Genomic DNA, 16,585 nt, shown 5'->3' with positions numbered 1-16,585 from the left:
CTTGTTCTGCCTTTGGTTCCCAGGTTTGCCTGCATCTATGTATTATTTTCCATAGGGACTTTCCTGACATACTACTATCTATCCATGAGTCCTTTCTTGTTTTTTGTTGTTGTTCAGTCTCTCAGTCATGTCTGACTTTTTGCAACCCCATGGACTGCAGCATGCCAGGCTTCCCTGTCCTGCATCTCCTGGAGCTTGCTCAAACTCATGTCCATTGAGTCGGTGATGCCATCCAACCATCTCATCCTCTGTCGTCCCCTTCTCCTCCTGCCTTCAATCTTTCCAAGCATCAGGGTCCTATCTAATGAGTCAGCTCTTTGCATCAGATGGCCTTATCTAATGAATCAGCTCTTTTGCATCAAAGTTTTGAAGCTTCAGCTTCAGTCCTTCTGATGAATATTCAGGGTTGATTTCCTTTAGGATTGACTGGTTTGCTCTCCTTGCAGTCTAAGGGACTCTCAAGAGTCTTCTCCAACACTGCAGTTCAAAAACATCAATTCTTCGGCGCCCAGCCTTCTTCTTTTGTTTTTAGTCTTCATTTAGAGGAATTGTGATTGTTCTATGTTTGGGTACCATAAGCTTATGCTTAAACCATTGGTGATCTGAAAGATGGAAATCCTTGCTTTTGAGCAGAAGGGGAGAATGAAACAGTCTTGAATGAAAGAAATATTTTATCCAAGTTCCTTTATGGAAGAATTCAGTTATGCTTGTGATCTGGAGTATGTAAGTTGGGCAAAATAACTACTTTTGTGCCTATGTCCTTAGTTGTAAAAGAACAGTTTTATATTTGACAGCATTCAGTGTTTCTTCTTAATGGTGTTTGAAAAGATTTATGGTGACTTGTGAAATTCTTTAGAATGAGATCAAATCTCTGGAGAAGTAATTTACATTTAGTGATTTTTAGAAATGGGAAGGATTTTGTTCCTACATCTTATTTTTAGAAAAATCAGTTGAGACTAATCTCTTGTGATTTCCAAGGCTACACTTAGTCAATTATATAAACAAATTCTCAATGATACCAAGAATTCCAAGTGTCTTACTGTTTTACTGGTATTTTTTGATGTTACTAATTTCCCTTTTTTTGCTGTTGCTTATTGTAAAAGGATAATATGTAGCCATAACTCAGCTTATGTCTATGATGGACCTTCACTGCAAAAGTTAAAGGGATGGTACACATATATTTAACTGCCATCAATTGTTGAGCCCTGACTATACACCAGCTTGTGCTCTGTATTTCTTTTTTTTTTAATTAATCTATTTATAATTGAAGGATAATTGCTTTAAATATTATGCTGGTTTCTGCGGTATATCAATATGAATCAGCCATAGGTATACATATGTCCCCTTCCTCTTGACTCTCCTATGTTTTGTATTTCTGTGCATATAGTTTGGTTTTCAGATACCATCCTTCATGGTAGGTGATATGATTTCTTCTTTTTTGCAGTCAGAATGATTAAGTAACTTTCTCAAAGTCACCTAACCAATACAAGGCAAATTAGGGATTACAGCCCAGAGTACCCAGCAGTAAAATCAAGGTTTCTCCTATGCCATATGAAGTAGATAATGCTCAAGGTAAATATTAAAGGTAGATGGCCTTAAAAAATATTTTTAAATATATATTTTTTGATGTCTTTGAATTTATTACAACATTGAATCTGTTCTGTGTTTTGGTTTTTCGGCTGTGAGGAATGTGGGATCCTAGCTCCCCAACCAAGGATCAAGCTGGGATCAAGCTGCACCCCTGCATTGAAAGGAGGACTTTTAACCACTGGACCACCAGGGAAGTCCCTTGATGGCTTTTATTGATGCTTGTGCCAGGCATTGCATTAGTATTTGCTTACTGATTTCTAATCCTCAAAACAACTCTGCAACATAATGCTTCCTTCATTTTCAGATGAGGTAGAGAAGGCTCCTGAGAGGCTCAGTAATAAGTAACTAAGTCAAGGTCTCTCACTAAGTAGTACAGGTACTCTGATTCCAGGGCCATAGGTCAGTCAGCTGGCAGTATTTTTATACTACCCTGTGCTGCATGCTGCTTTTACAAATCACATCTTGATATATATTTAACTAATGACTTTGGGTTTCCTCAGGGGCCATTGGCATATCAAACTGATTGAGTCTGACAGTTTCTAAGGTGAATGTTTTTGAAACAATTTTGATAATAGAGCTAAGGATGGTAGCAGTAGCAGCCACCAGGTAATAAAGCATTAGGGGTAAAAGTCTGCATGTATATATAGGTGATTTTGGTTTCCTTGTCTATTTGTTGTCAGTTGCAAAGTCATTTCCAACTCTTTGTGACCACATGGACTGCAGCACACCAGGCTCCTCTGTCTTCTACTATATCCTGGAATTTGCTCAAATTCATGTCCGTTGAGTCAGTGATGCCATCCAACCATCTCATCCTCTGTCATCCCCTACTCTTCCTCCCCTCAGTCTTCCTTAGCATTAAGGTCTTTTCCATTGAGTGGCCTCTTCGTATCAGGTGGCCAAAGTATTGGAGCTTCAGCTTCAGCATCAGTCCTTCCAATAAATATTCAGGATTGATTTCCTTTAGGATTGACTGATTTGATCTCCTTGCAGTTCAAGGGACTCCTAAGAGTCATCCAGCACCATAAATTTGAAAGCATCAGTTCTTTTGGTGCTCAGTCTTTATGGTTCTACTCTCACATCCCTACTCTCACATCCGTACATGGCTACCAGAAAAACCATAGCTTTGACTGTCTGGACCTTTGTCAGCCAAGTGATGTCTGCTTTTTAATACGCTGTCTAATAAGTTTGTGATAGCTTTCCTTCCAAGGAGCAAGCATCTTTTAATTTCATGGCTGTGGTCACTGTCTGCAATGATTTTGGAGCCCAAGAAATTAAAATCTGCCATTGTTTCCATTTTTTCTCCTTCTAATTGCCACGATGTGATAGGACCAGATGCCATGATCTTAGTGTTTTGAATGTTGAATTTTAAGCCAGCTTTTTTACTCTCTTTTTTCACCACCATCAAGAGGCTTTTTGGTTCCTCTTCAGTTCAGTTCAGTCGTTCAGTCGTGTCTGACTCTTTGTGACCCCAGTACCTTTTCACTTTTTGTCATTAGAGTTGCATCATCTGCATATCTGAGGTTGTTGATATTTCTCCTGGCAGTCTTGTTCCCGCTTGTGATTCTTCCAGCCTGGCATTTCACATGATATACTCTGCATATAAGTTACATAAGCAGGGTGACAATATACAGCCTTGTCATACTCCTTTCCCTGTTTGGAACCAGTCTGTTGTTCCATGTCTGGTTCTAACTTTTGCTTCTTGACCCTCAAACAGGCTTCTCAGGAGACAAGTAAGGTGGTCTGGTGTTCTTTGGGCTTCCTTGTCTATAGTGTACTGTAAATAGTGCTGGAGTCAGAGATATATTGCACATGATGTGTAGATTTTAAAGATGCTTTATTAACATTTCTATACGTGACTCATTTTATTGCCATGTTTTAGCAAGCATTAGAACTATTTTTTTATTAGGCTTTTAAACTTCTTAAAATTTAATTTTGATTTTTGTCAGTATTATGCATGTACATGACAATTTAATTCAGTAGAATCAAAATTCTATAAGACTTGTCAGAAAAACCATTCCTCTTTTCCTGTTTTTGGATACACCCATTTGAACTCTTTTACCTGATTGTCTTAATTTTTAATTTCTTATCTCAAACTAGTTTATATTGTTACATACTGAATTTTTTTTTTCACTTTAGGCATTAACTATTCTTATTATGGAAGAAGAGGGTATCACTCCCATGGTATCCCCATGTATATCTATATTTATATCTGTATACATCCCATCTTATATTTACATCGTTCCATCCTACCAGCTTCTCAATATAGTTAACCTTATATAAATAAACACTGTTGATAGTTGAGCCATGTATATACTGTAATTTTGTTTTCTTTCCTGAACAGCTTCTTACTGTATCTGGAAATTTTTTGTTATTTTCTATGTACTCAATACCTTTTTTTAACCACCAAACACTTCCTGGTTAACCTTGAAATACATTTCAGATTCTGTCACTTTATGTTCTTGAATACTGTCTGTTGGAGCTTTCTTATCTGCTCTAGTCCGTTGGCTGATGTTACATAAGTCTTGCTGTATAGCTGTTATTTGGGATCTCCCTTTGCCTTCATTCGGGGGATTCCCCTTGCATGGCTTTTGGGTTGGATTTCCTCTTTCTGGATCTCATGTCCTCTCTCTTGATTTACTCCCTTCTTTTTGGTGCAGCTAGAGAAGGGAAAGGCTACCCACTCCAGTGTTCTGGCTGGGAGAATTCCATGGACTGTATAGTCCATGGGATCGCAAAGAGTCGAACATGACTGAGCGACTTTCACTTCACTTCAGTTTTTGTGCGGCAGATTGTCTAAAAGCTCACTAAAAACAGTAAGTGGACTGTTAATATTTTGAGACTTTATATATCTAGAAATATACCTTCATACTTGATTGATATCATGTCAGAGTATCAAGTTCTAGGTTGTAGATTTTCTCACAGAATTTTAATTTTTATGGATGAGGTGCTCCACTTGTTACTGAGAGGTCCAAATGCCTTTCTGACTTCTGATGCTGTGTATCTTGTTTTTTTCCCTCTGGACTGTTGTAAGGTCTCCTCTTTGTTCTGAAATTTCTTAGTTTCTTCTTCTGTTGTGGGTTTATCCACCAAGTTGGTGTTCTCTCAGTCTAAAAAGGCATTTTCAATTCTGGGAAAATTTATTAGTTTATTTCCTTAATAAAGTATTTCTTGACAAAATATTCCCTTCTTTTTCTGTTATGTGTTTCTGGAATTCTTGTTACTTAGAATTTGGGCCTCCTGAACAGATCCTTGATATTTTTCTCCTTTTCCATATCTTTCTTTGTTTTTCAGGCTTTGTGTTCTAAGAGATTACTTTGGTTTTATTTTCTATTCTTTTTATTGTGGTTTTAATTTCTGCTACCATTTTTAAAAAATTTAACAGTCCTTTTTTTTTCTTTTTTTTAATATAGTATTCCTTTCTTATTTCATGAAGCGGTAACTGTTTTTCTATCACTGAGGATATTAATAGTTTTGGGGGGGCTCGTTTTTATTCTCCCCTGTTTATCCTTTAATTGCCTGTTTGTTTTTTGGGGTTTTTTTTTTTTTTTGGTATTTTGATGTCTTCTTGCATATTAGAGGCTTCCCTCAAGTCCTGATAACTCTTTTTCTTTCTGTTTTTATTTATAAGTTGTTGTTTAGTTGGTAGGTTGTGTCCGACTCTTTTGTGACCCGATGGGCTGTAGCCTGCCAGACTCCTCTGTCCATAGGATTTCCTAGACAAGAATACTGGAGTGGGTTGCCTTTTCTGACCCAGGGATCAAACCTGTGTCTCTTGCATTGCAGGCGGATTTTCTACCACTGAGCCACCTGGAAAGCCTTTTATTTACAAGTAGGACAACTGAAAAGCAAATTGGAATCTCTGTGTGTAGGGGGCATGTCAGTTATGGGATTTGCTGAAGGGTGATATGGCTAGGCTGTTACCTTGAAGAATCCCTGATGTAAATTTCTTTCTATATCTTTATATGGTGTGGTTAGATTTACCCAAAAAAAAAGCACAGTTGGTTTTTGGTTGGAGATTATTATCTGGACTGTAAGGTTTTAGAGATCTTGCTGTGGGAAAAGGCAAGGGGTCTCAACATTGATTTTTTTCAAACTCATCTAATCATCTAGTGTTACATATGGTGCATCTGCCTACAACTGTGCCTGTAATCATATCTCTTAAGCCAGACACCCTCTCTGTTTTGCCCTCTTTTTATAGAATACACCTTTAGTTTCTAGTCTTTTCTCAGGATGAGGGTGTGATACAAAAGCCTACTGTGTAGATTGCAGAGGGGATCTGGGTGTGTACCTCTTCTTAAACAGACTGGGGAAGTCTTGTTCCATCTCTACCCCTATTTCCAGAGTATCCTACTGATAGTAATTCCTGAACATTCTATGGAATCTGTAGTGTAAATTGGGTAGCTTGTAAGTTCAGGGTTAGGTTTCCTTAGGTATATTAATTCAGTTATTTATTCATCTACTTGCTAATTCCTAAAATTATTGTTTCCTCGTCTTTTATTCTCCTTTTCCTTATGGGATTGATTTTTTTTTTTTTAATTCACATTATTGCTTTGAGTAAGGAGTGGAAGGTAATGTCTGTTTTTAGCCCTCAATCTTTGACTGTCACTCTTCAAAACAGTCTTCTTATAGGTACTGACTTATTGTATTGCTGTGTTCTGTTAAGCAACCATAGTTTTGTGGTGTCACTAAGTAAAAGGAAATTGAAAGAGATATATCACTGAGTTAAACTACTTAATATTTTTTGAGTTCTTTGTTACGGCAATGTATTAGTAAGTAGTGAGTCTAAGAGTCCTTTTTCTACCTGACACAGTTCAATAACTAATTTTTATAACAATACAGATTAATCTAAATTTGAGTGCAAGGAACTACTTTATTTCTTTATTATTATTCCTCACTTATATTCTAGATTATTCAGGTTATGCTTTAAAGTATGCTTTGACAAATCTCATTTAAACTTTAATGTCTTTGATGTTAATTATTCATTGGTTAAAATTTATCTCCAAACTAGGGATTATCTGTTTTACATTAAGATAAAAAAAAGTCAGCTACACTTGAAATTAGATTTATAGGAGAAAAATGATATCTTTTGTGTTCATGTTACCAATATCTTCCTTCGAATAATAAAAGAAATAAACGTTTTTCCCATTTCCCATTACACTTGATCAGTTTTACAGGCATCAGTTCAGTTCAGTTCAGTTGCTTAGTCGTGTCCAATTCTTTGCAACTCTATGAACCGCAGCACGCCAGGCCTCCCTGTCCATCACCAACTCCCGGAGTTTACCCAAACTCATGTCCATTGAGTCGGTGATGCCATCAAACCATCTCATCCTCTGTCGTCCCCTTCTCCTCCTGCCTTCAGTCTTTCCCAGCATCAGGGTCTTTTCAAATGAGTCGGCTCTTCTCATCAGGTGGCCAAAGTATTGGAGCTTCAGCTTCAACATCAGTCCTTCCAAAGAACATCCAGGACTGATTTCCTTTAGGATGGACTGATTGGATCTCCTTGCAGTCCAAGGGACTCTCAAGAGTCTTCTTCAACACCACCGTTCAAAAACATCAATTCTTCAGTGCTCAGCTTTCTTTACAGTCCAACTCTCACATCCATACATGACCACTGGAAAAACCATAGCCTTGACTAGACGGACCTTTGTTGACAAAGTAATGTCTCTGCTTTTTAATATGCTGTCTAGGTTGGTCATAACTTTCCTTCCAAGGAGTAAGCGTCTTTTAATTTCCTGGCTTCAATCACCATCTGCAGTGATCTTGGAGCCCCCCAAAATGTGGGCTTTTTATTTTCTTAAGAATATTAGTTTAATGCATTGACTTTCTTATAAATGTCATAGTTTTGAACTTCAATATACAAATATGGTGAAAGCTTTGTGTTAGAGTTACTATTTTATAGACAAAGAATAAACCATAGACTATAAACTGTAGATTATTTTTCATCCAATAAAAGACCTATACTTATCCTGAACGTCTGTGTGGCTTTATCCAAAAGCATATCTCTAAAGGATTAGAAAATAAATGTGGTGCTCTTAGATTTTAGGAGAAAATGAATGTTCTCATAATAGATAGCCTGAGAGAAAGGAGACAGACTAGGGCAGGAGTTCTTTTTCCAGGTTTATGAACAGGTTTTACATGTCCCTGAATTCCTTTATGCAAAATATATCTCTAGAGAGAAGGTTCATAGTGTCTTTCAGATTACCAGAGGCTTAAAACAGGTTAAGAACCAGTGGTGAAAGGTAGGTAAAGAAAAAATTGTATAAAATTTTAAGAATATTACAGGAGATATTTCCATATACATACTGTGTTTATATAGCTGTTATGACTGGGCCTATTTGTATAAGCGGGGAATATAAATTTAGCAAATGCTGTCAGAATGTTTACTTTTATGTTACCATTCCTGACCTGATGTCCTTTATCAGTTTAACTCAACAGACTGCTATTGAGGAGCTGTTCTGACCTATGCCCTCTCCTAGGCTCTAGAGAAGCAGATGACTTGAAGCACTCCTTGCCTTTGAGAAGCTCATGGTGCATTGTGAAATAGAGACATTTTAGTGTTCTGTGTAAACAGAGAGGAGTCTTCTTTAATGTGGTTTAGGACATCAGTGACGCTTCCTGGAAAAATAAACCCCTGAATTCATTTCCTAGGGATGACTAGACATCCTATGGAAAAAGAAAGTTCATTTACAAGTATATGAGATGAGGAGTAGACACCAGCTGATTTTAACTTTGTAAGTTTTTTTTCCTTGTCAGGCTGTCTTTATTGTAAGAATTTAAATTTCAAAGCATTTCCAGGTGGCACTGGTGGAGAAGAATCTGCTTGTCAGTGCAGGAGATAAGAGAGTGGGTTCCATCCTTGAATCAGGAAGATTCCCTGGAGAAGGGAATGGCAACCCACTCCAGTATTCTTGCTTAGAGAATCTCATGGATAGAGGAGCCTGGTGGGTTAGAGTCCACAGGGTCGCAAAGAGTAGGACACAACTGAGCATTTGAGCAGTAGTAAACCATTAAAACTTCTGTGTCACTGATTAAATGTATTCCTGTTGTGTTACTGCTTCTTATTTGCACACAGATGATGAATTGTAGGAATTGTGGGTGAATCTTTGCTCTGGTATTAACTTGAGAGGTGTATCTGATGTAAAGATTGTTCCATTACTGCCAAAACTGCAGACTTGATCTTTAGTGGCACCCTTTATAATGAACTGTGGTTTTGAATTGGATGCCAGGGGAAATTGTGCTTTTCTACTTTGTTGGAAAAAAATGCTCTTACAACAAGAAATTGCATACTAGTTTTTAGAATATAGCTAAATTACTATACTATGGGAAGTAGCTGCAATCTATTTAGTTGTTTAAAATAACTAAATAAAATGAGTATAAATAATAAATAAAATAATAAGAGCTACCTCCTTCTTCCCTTTCCCCTCCCCCAGTGTAAGGAGTAGACTTGTTAGACTGAGATGTCTTGCTTTGATTGATTGACCCATTTTTTTTAGCCAAGGTTTAAGTAGGGAAGGACTCTAAAGGGCCTAAGATTGAAAATGAAATTTTAGTGTCAGGATGAGCAAACCTCACCAGTACATCTGTTACTTCTCTTGCTGCGGTTAAAATCTTTTAGATTTGTTGCACCAAATAAAGACGATGAGTCAGTCCCTTTCTCTAAAACTGGGAACAGCTGTTCCTTGCGATAATAACAAGATTTTTCTCTATTTTCGATATCATTATTTAAGTTAATAAACTTCTATTAGTAAACCTATTATGTCCCAATTCGTGTGTTAGATTCTAGGCATTCACGGATGACCAAGACATGATCCATATAGTAACTCGCAGTCTAGTGAGAAAGAGAAAGAAAAATGTAAACAAATAAGTATGCAGAGGTCATGTTTTAAAACTGGATTAGTAGAAGTGTGACGGAGAGATCGGTGTGGTCTGAATACATCTGCCCAGATTCATGAGTTGGAATCTTAAGGCCCAGTCTGATGGCCTTAGGAGGTGAGGCCTTTAAACCTTTGAGAGGTGATTAGGTCATGAGGTCTCTACCCTCATTATTGGGGTTAGTGCTCTTATGAAAAACATCCCACAGAGCTCCCTAACCCCTTCCACCATATGAAGATGCAGAGAGAAGTGGGCAATCAGAAACCTGGAACAGGGCCCAACAATGCTGGTACCTTGATCTTGGTACTTTTCACCACCAAAACTCGGAGAATAAATTTTTGTTGTTCATAAGCCACCCGGTCTGTGGTATTTTGTTATAGCAGACTGAATAAGGTGATGACTATCTATCTATATGTGTGTATGTACATATGTGTATATGCATGTACATATTGTCACTCCCTGAGTATTTTTAAGCTATCATTTCCCATATTGCCCATTTGCTGTGTGACAGCTACCTCAAAACTAAGCTGTTTTAAATACATTCATTTAATTGTCATAATGGTTCTACAAAATTGGTAAAATCATTTCCAGTGTTTTAGTTGTAAGCTTGGAGAAGTTATATGATTTATCTGAGATCACAAAGTTATCTAAGTTACAAAGACAGGATCTGAAACTGGGTGTTTACTTCAAATCCTTTGCCCTTTGATCTTCTGTATGCCAGATATCACATTACAAAAATGAAGAGGACACAACCTCTCTTTTTAAGAGCTATTTGAAGGAGAACAAACACATAAATATGTTACAGGTGCTTTAAGCTGCAGTGAGACACCAAGAGGATGGAGAGATTTTCATGAAAGGTTAGGAAAGGTTTTTTATAAAAGAAGTGATGTTCAGGCTCCCTAGGTGTTTCTTGGATGAAATGTCAGTATATTTGGAATTACTGCCTGCTCTGTTGCAATTTGATGCTCATTCTGAATTCTGCATCTGCAGGTTTTGTTTTCTTCCTTCTTGCGGTCCAACACATTGTAGGGGATTCTGTTACTACTGTTGCATGGAAATCACCTAGACATTTGACAATAGTCATTTCCTAAAATCTCTTGTGATTTTAGTACCTGTTTACTGATTGCAATGAATTTAGTGCTAGGCAAAGAAAACTGCAGTCTTTATAAAACTCAGAGCTCAGAGGGTGATCAGAGATGAGTGATTAAACTTTAGTGTCTTCATCTATAGCGGAAATTACACCTCAATAACTTCACAGTTGTAGAAACTAATTGGCCTTTGTTGTGAAGTGCTTTTTATTTTCTAAGGATTAGATTATAAAAGTTTATGGGATATAAATAGTGACTTGACCAACCCTCTACCTGTTCTTGTATGAAATCATGGAGTTATACTTCATAAAATTGAAGTATTACGGATATGTTGAAAACTGAGAGGTAATCCAGTTAGCAGTTTAATATAATAGTGTGTCAGTTCAGTTCAGTTGCACAATCGTGTCCGACTCTTTGCAACCCCATGGACTGCAGCATGCCAGGCCTCCCTGTCCATCACCAACTCCTGGAGTTTACCCAAACTCATGTCCATTGAGTTGGTGATATATCCAACGATCTCATCCTTTTGTCATCTCCTTCTCCTCCTGCCTTCAGTCTTTCCCAGCATCAGGGTCTTTTCAAATGAGTCAGCTCTTCACATCAGGTGGCCAAAGTATTGGAGTTTCAGCTTCAACATCAGTCCTTCCAATGAATACTCAGGACTGATCTCCTTTAGGATGGACTGGTTGGATCTCCTTGCAGTCCAAGGGACTCTCTCTTCTCCAACACTTCAGTTCAGAAGCATCATTCTTCGGTGCTCAGCTTTCTTTATAGTGCAACTCTCACATCCATACATGATACTGAAAAAACCATAGCCTTGACTAGATGGACCTTTGTTGGCAAAGTAACATCTCTGCTTTTTAATATGCTGTCTAGGTTAGTCATAAGTTTCCTGCCAAGGAGTAAACGTCTTTTAATTTCATAGCTGCAGTCACCATTTACAGTGATTTTGGAGCCCCAAAAAATAAAGTTTGCCACTGTTTCCCCATCTATTTGCCATGAAGTGATGGGACTGGATGCCATGAACTTAGTTTTCTGAAAATTGAGCTTTAAGCCAACTTTTTCACTCTCCTCTTTCACTTTCATCAAGAGGCTCTTTAGTTCTTCGCTTTCTGCCATAAGGGTAGTGTCATCTGCACATCTGAGGTTATTGATATTTCTCCCGTCAATCTTAATTCCAGCTTGTGCTTCATCCAGCCCAGCGTTTCTCATGATGTACTCTGCATATAAGTTAAATAAGCAGGGTGACAATATGCAGCCTTGACGTACTCCTTTTCCTATTTGGAACCAGTCTGTTGTTCCATGTCCAGTTCTAACTGTTGCTTCCTGACCTGCATACTGATTTCTCAAGAGACAGGTCAGGTGGTCTGATATTCCCATCTCTTTCAGAATTTTCCACAGTTTATTGTGATTCACACAGTCAAAGGCTTTGGCATAGTCAATAATGCAGAAATAGATGTTTTTTCTGGAACTCTCTTGCTTTTTTGATGATCCAGTGGATGTTGGCAATTTGATCTCTGGTTCCTCTCCCTTTTCTGAAACCAGCTTTAACATCTGGAAATTCATGGCTAACATACTGTTGAAGCCTGGCTTGGAGAATTTTGAGCATTACTTTACTAGTGTGTGAGATGAGTGCAATTGTATGGTAGTTTGAGCATTCTTTGGCATTGCCTTTTTTAAGGATTGGAATGAAAACTGACCTTTTCCAGTCCTATGGCCACTGCTGAGTTTTCCAAATTTGCTGGCCTATTGAGTGCAGCACTTTCACAACATCATCTTTTAGCATTTGAAACAGCTCAACTGGGATTCCATCACCTCCACTAGCTTTGTTCATAGTGATGCTTCTTGGTGTGTGTGTGTGCATGCAAAATCACTTCAGTCATGTCTGATTCTTTGCAACCCTATAGATTGTAGCCTGCCAGGCTCCTCTGTCCAAGGTATTCTCTAGGCCAGAATAATGGAGTGGGTTGCTGTGCCCTCCTCCAGGGAATGTATGTTAAAGAGCAAGATTTTAAATGTGGAAGTAAAATTTCCATGACTAAAGATCTTTGGGAAACCTTGAAATAAACCATAAATGATTTTTTTAATAAATTTTCTTTACTATAGGACTTCTGATAGCTTTTAAAATACTCGTTTTAATAACATACTAGTGCATCTTTTGACAATGTGCTAACCAGTGAAGATGTCAAGAATATTAGTTACCTTCAGTCTGATCATTCATCTTAGCATGACATGTATAGGTTCAACTGCATATTAACTTACCATTTGGGTGTTTAATAGGTATCTTAAGTTAATACGGGCAAAATCCATCTCCCCAAACCTATCTTAATAAATGACCTATTATCTACCTACTTGAGCCTAAAAACCTAGCAGTCTTCTTTGATTGTCTCGTCCTTACCACTCGACAAATTCTGAAATCCAGAGTGAATCCCATTGGTTCTACCTACAAATATTGGAACCTGGCTTCATCTTTCTGTCCCCATTAGACCAGGCCATCTTTCTGCTTTATACTAGTTTCTTAACTGGTTTCTCTGTTTTCACTTTTACCCTCCTGCCAGTCCATGCTCTACATGGAAACTAGAATAGTCTTTTTTAGATCATTAAATTAAGTCATATTATACTTCCTTTAAAAAAAAAAAAAAAGATTCTGCCATGGCTTCCCATTTATACTTAAAATAGTAATATAAATCCCATACTTTGGACTCTAAAATCTTAGCTAGTGTGGGTCTACAAGCTTTTTCTGATTTCATATACTGTATTCTTGCCTGGAAAATCCCATGGACAGAGAAGCTTGGTTGGCTACTGTCTATGGGGTCGTAAAGAGTCGGACACGACTGAGCGACTTCACTATATCACTATATACTGTCATTCATGATGCCCTTATCACAGTTACCTTTTTACCCCTCTTTCTGAAAAAGTCACCTTTGTGCAAACACCTAGTTTGTCCTGTAAGCCTGGAATGCTCTTCCCTCTTTGCTAGTTGTCACGTGGCTGATTCCTTCTTCTTGTCTTTCTGGCCTCATGGAGACCCGCTCTAACCACCTAATCTAATAAAGTGCCTTGTCGTATCACATTATTTGTCACGTCATTCTGTTATTTTCACCATAGCACTTAGCACTAACCAATACTGTATTGTTAGTTTTATTTATTTTTTTTCTGCCTCCTCTCCCTATCATGAGAATAGAGATTCTCTTGTTCAGTGCTGTGTCCCAGGGTTAGAACTGTGCTACTTAGAATATAGTAGGAGGGTGGTCAGAATATTCTAGTTGGATGAAGGAATGCAAGAGTGAAATAAATGGAAGAAACTGATGTTGGAGGTGGTGAGGAACATTACTGTCAGGCTACTTAGTTTTTTAATAGTAAAGATTTTTCTTTAAACATTAAAAAAATTATGCTATAATTAACACACTATAAAATTCATCTTTTAAAGTGTTCAGTGGATTTAGTGTATTCACAAAATTGTACAACCATCACAGCTGTAGAAGATAAAGATAAGTATCATGTAGTATTGGGTAGTGGATAAAAGAATGGACTTTGAATATTTAAATCCTAGGCTTAAATTTTGGTTCCTTACTTTACCAATTTTAAAAGCTTGAGCAAATTAAGTACTTTAAGCCTCAGTTTTGTTACTCATAAAATAAAGTATAGCATACCTACCCCCTGAGACATCTGTATGAAGGTCAAGAAACAACAGTTAGAACCATACATGGAACAATGGACTGGTTCTAAGTTGGGAAAGGAGTACATCAAGGCTGTGTATTGTCACCTGGCTTATTTAACTTACATGCAGAGTACATCATGCGAAATGCTGGGCTGGATGAAGCACAAGCTGGAATCAAGATTGCCGGGAGAAATATCAGTAACCTCAGATACGCAGATGACAACACCCTTATGGCAGAAAGTGAAGAGGAACTAAAGAGCCTCTTGATGAAAGTGAAAGAGCAGAGTGAAAAAGCTGGTTTAAAACTCAACATTCAAAAAATGAAGATCATGGCATCCAGTCTCATCACTTCATGGCAAATAGGTCCCATCACTTCATGGCAAACAGATAGGGAAACAGTGGAAACTGTATTTTCTTGGGTTCCAAAATCTCTGCAGATGGTGACTGCAGCCATTAAATTACACAACTCTTGCTCCTTGGAAGAAAAGCTGTGACTAACCTAGACAGCATATTCAAAAGCAGAGACATTACTTTGCCGACAAAGGTCTGTACAGTCAAAGCTGTGGTTTTTCCAATAGTCATGTATGGACATGAGAGTTGGAAAAAGAAAGCTGAGCGCCAAAGAATTGATGCTTTTGAACTGTGGTGTGGAGAAGGCAATGGCAACCCACTCCAGTACTCTTGCCTGGAAAATCCCATGGACGGAGGAGCCTGGTGGGCTGCAGTCCATGGGGTCGCTAAGAGTCGGACACGACTGAGCGACTTCACTTTCACTTTTCACTTTCATGCATTGGAGAAGAAAATGGCAACCCACTCCAGTGTTCTTGCCTGGAGAATCCCAGGGATGGGGGAGCCTGGTGGGCTGCCGTCTATGGGGTCGCACAGAGTCGGACACGACTGAAGTGACTTAGCAGCAGCAACTGTGGTATTGGAGAAGGACCTTAGAGTCCCTTGGACTGCAAGGAGATCAAGCCAATCCATCCTAAAGGAAATCAGTCCTGAATGTTCATTGGAAGGTCTAATGCTGAAGCTCTAATACTTTGGCCACCTGATGTGAAGAACTGAATCATTAGGAAAGACCCTGATGCTGGGAAAGATTGAAGGCAGGAGGAGAAAGGGACAACAGAGGATGAGATGGTTGGATGGCATCATCAACTTGATGGGTATGAGTTTGAGCAAGCTCCAGGAGTTGGTGATGGACAGGGAGACCTGGCATGCTTCATTCAATGGGGTTGCAAAGAGTTGGACATGACTGAGCAACTGAACTGAACCGAACTGATAAGACATCATAGAGTTATGAAGATTAAATGAGATACTGTATGTAAAATACTTAAAGAGTACAAGGTCTGCAGTAAATGTTAGTTAATATTAATCATCATCAATTCAGTTCAGTCGCTCAGTTGTGTCCAGCTCTTTGCAACCCCATGAATCGCAGCACTCCAGGCCTCCCCGTCCATCACCAACTCCCAGAATTCACTCAAACTCATGTCCATCGTGTCCGTGATGCCATCCAGCCATCTCATCCTGCCCCCAATCCCTCCCAGCATCAGAGTCTTTTCCAATGAGTCATCTCTTCTCATGAGGTGGCCAAAGTATTGGCGTTTCAGCTTTAGCGTCAGTCATCATCATTACTATTGTAATCCACGAGTTTCCAGTCTGAAGTTGACTGAAAAGTGTTTATCAAGTCCCTGATCTCTAGTGTTGGACTTAGACCTATAGAAGGAGCTACTGATGTGAATGACAGGTTGGTACCAATTGTGGATCAAAGAGAGCTAATATTAATGGAGTTCTTACTACAGGGTTCAATAGTAAGGTAGGTATCATTATTACAAACTGAAGCTTGGTAATGTAAAATGACTTGAAGATAATGGACTGTTGTTTTTTAACTGTTTATTTTGTATTGGAGTACAGGTGATTAACAAGTTGCGGTAGTTGCAGGTGGACAGCAAAGGAACTCATATACATGTATCCATTCTCCCCCATACTCCTCTGCCATCCAGTCTGCCACATAACATTGAAGAGTTCTGTGTTCTATACAGTAGGTCCTTGTTGATCATCTGTTTTGAATATAGCCTTATTTACATGTCAATCCCAAACTTTATCCCTTACTCCCAGCCTTCCTCCTGGCAACCATAAGTTCATTCTTTAAGTCTTTGAGTCTGTTTTGTAAATAAGTTCATTTATATCATTTCTTTTTAGATTCTGCATTTAAACGGATGTCATATGCTGTTTCTCCTCTGTCTGACTTTACTCAGTATGACAATCTCTAGGTCCACTCCTATTGCTGCAGATGGCTTTGTTTCCTTCTTTTGAGTGGCCAAGTAATATTTTATTGTATATATGCACCACATTTTCTTTATCTGTTTCTCTGTTG

The 16,585-nt window shown here is 38.3% G+C and overlaps 1 protein-coding gene across 3 annotated transcripts in view; it reads left to right on the top strand.

The window, feature by feature from the left end:
* MOB1B (MOB kinase activator 1B) overlaps positions 1 to 16,585 on the top strand; it is a 93,336-nt gene that overhangs the window by 50,258 nt on the left and 26,493 nt on the right. The window contains exons 2-3 of one of the 3 annotated variants that reach the window (XM_086405489.1): positions 1,445 to 1,572; positions 1,687 to 4,403. The exons of the other annotated variants lie outside the window; for them this stretch is intronic. The gene's annotated coding sequence lies outside the window, so the exon portion shown is untranslated. The remainder of the gene's footprint in view (positions 1 to 1,444; positions 1,573 to 1,686; positions 4,404 to 16,585) is intronic. 3 annotated transcript variants of the gene reach the window in all.

The sequence above is a fragment of the Bos grunniens genome, chromosome 6 (assembly GCF_055505025.1).
Source record: "Bos grunniens cultivar Pamir isolate PY7600 chromosome 6, Bosgru_T2T1.0, whole genome shotgun sequence".
Lineage (NCBI taxonomy): Eukaryota > Metazoa > Chordata > Mammalia > Artiodactyla > Bovidae > Bos > Bos grunniens.
Note: the sequence above shows the minus strand (reverse complement) of the source record. Positions and strands in the feature narration are given on the sequence as shown.